Source organism: Crinia signifera, chromosome 12 (assembly GCF_055691185.1).
Source record: "Crinia signifera chromosome 12, ASM5569118v1, whole genome shotgun sequence".
NCBI classification, from domain to species: domain Eukaryota; kingdom Metazoa; phylum Chordata; class Amphibia; order Anura; family Myobatrachidae; genus Crinia; species Crinia signifera.
The window spans coordinates 53,406,019-53,408,314 of NC_139228.1; the positions used below are offsets into that span (position 1 = coordinate 53,406,019).

The 2,296-nt window shown below is 48.0% G+C and overlaps 1 pseudogene; it reads right to left on the reverse strand.

Annotated features, from left to right (window-relative positions):
* Positions 1-265: 265 nt before the first annotated feature.
* LOC146049881 (kinesin-like protein KIF19 pseudogene) lies at positions 266-1,929 on the reverse strand (annotated as a pseudogene).
* Between the last annotated feature and the right edge of the window lie 367 nt (positions 1,930-2,296).

The following is a 2,296-nucleotide window of genomic DNA, read 5'->3' on the forward strand; positions in this document are numbered from 1 at the left end:
TACCCATAATCCTTATAAGATCTAAGCATCACATTATATAACGGATGCCATAAACCCACTAACAGCACAAATTATGTATAACTAGCTACGTACTTATTATGTTTTCAATGAGTTGGATGTAATTATCAGCATTTTACACATAATTAGCAGCTCTTCCAACACACCCATGGGGTGGCTGCCCAGTGTCGTTTTTGTTTTTGGGGTATCGCCATTAGCCCTAATCCCCATCTTTCTGCCGGGCCGAGTGCTGTTCATGTCGGCCGAGTGCTGTTCCTACCGGCACCAGTGATGTTCCTATCGCCATGGAGGTCTTCGATCTTGATAATTGGAGGAACGATTTTTGCAACAAGCTTTAGCCTTTATCTCGCAAAAAAGCCTGGAGAGTACAGGGAGTACAGGAGCGATGCGTCTCATAACAAAATAATCATCCTCATGCCTCGGCGCTCTGGTCTTGCGTTTAAGTTCTGGAGGATGAGAGACTTTCGGTAGCACTTTAGTCCCCTCAGGGATCTTATGGGGGACACAGACACGGTTCCTCTCCACCCGTGTCTTGATGAACTTGGCCTTGCTCCCATAGGTCATTGTGCTGCGGGCGTCTTCATAGGCACTATCCGCGGGGCTGATGTGTGTGATCATGACCATTCGGCCTTTCCCGCTTAGTGCTCCCTTTAGCAGCCAGGTCAGCTTGCTGTCCCGATAGTTTCTATGGCTGCCTGGTTTGTCACGCAGCGCCATGATGCAGGTTCTCAGAGCGAGAAGGGAGCGGTTGATGTAGCCTCCCTCTTTCATGCTCTGGCCACTGTTTGCAGTCTGGCTTGCCCGCTCTGATCCTGCCAGGTCTACCATGTACAGCCTGGCTGTGCTCACACCATCGCTGTCCTCCTGCTGTATGGTGACCTGCATTACTGCATGGGAGCGGGATGAGGTCTTATTAGCGGCGGTGGGAGCTTCAGAGCGCCGCTTATTCCCCTTCTCCAGCAGGGCCATGGCTTCCTCAGGATTGCTAAGGGTGAACTGGGCAATCCCTTCTATTTTGGTGTTGCCATTGGGATCCTCTCTGAGGACCAAAGACCCAGAGGAAGGTCTTAGAAGGTCCCGGACTTTTTCATTGTAGATCTCAGCATATGACAATGATACAGAGAAGTTTTTTCTATTTCCAGTCTCCTCAATGGCATTAAACAGGTCCTTCAGGGTGCGATACATTACTCCGGGCTCACGGGCCTTGCCCATCATAGTAAAGGTCTTCCCGGTGCCTGTTGGGCCGTAGGCAAATATGGCAGCATTGTACCCAGATAGGAGGTCACCCACTAAGGGCCTCACTGTGGAATTATACACAGTCTCCTGGGTCGCTGCCTGGTCAAACACTTGGTTGAATTTGAATGTCGTCTCTCTTGTCCTGGTGGAGCGCAGGACGTTGTTAGGATCCTCACCAGGGTCCTGCAGTAGCACTGTCTGCGGTCCGAGCTGGTGGGCGATGCATTGTGCGCGGTTCTTAGTCTCCGTTCTATTAAATGGACGGATGCGCAAAGCGACAGCCACTTGATGATCTTTAGCTTTGTCACTTTTAGTCTCCATCTTATTCAATCGTCAGTCTTCAGAAAAGAATGAGAAATGATCTGTGTTGGCTCTAGTCCAGCAATATCAGATATGAGCCAGGAAGCAGCAAGCGGATGGTTTTATACCCCCTCACAGCCCATTGTGACATCACAATCTGCCCTCACAGCCCATAGTGACATCACAATCTGCCCTATGGCAGAGGGGCCCTGCTGTGTATCTTATCCAGGGCATGCTGGTACATTGGATTCTAACAAAGTTGTATTCCCGTACCTCATCCCTTTAATCCTGGAGACATATCAATTACACAGGTTCTGTGGCTGGCTCACTTCAAGACTCAATTTCTACTGTTTTTTTTTTTTTAAACAGCCATCAGACTTCATTCCAACTGTATTTTTTTAATCAGCCACAGAACCTGTGTAATTAATATGTCTCCAGGATTAAAGGGATGAGGTGTTAACCCTACTTATTACCTATCTGGAGGTGCTCCCAGGAACCTAGGATTAACACCTCATCCCTTTAATTCATGTCGACCTTATGCTTGTGTCAACTTTTTGTCACTGCCAAGCTAAAGCCTGTTGACCTTTTTAATTTGTCAACTTATTGACTGTTGACCAATACGCACTAAATGACTTATTAAAATATGCGGCTTAGAATGGACTATCTGAGCGATATCTTGTAGTGCGCACATTGTTATCGACCTCCCATCCGTCGGCACATGCGGGTCAACTTTGGCTATGTA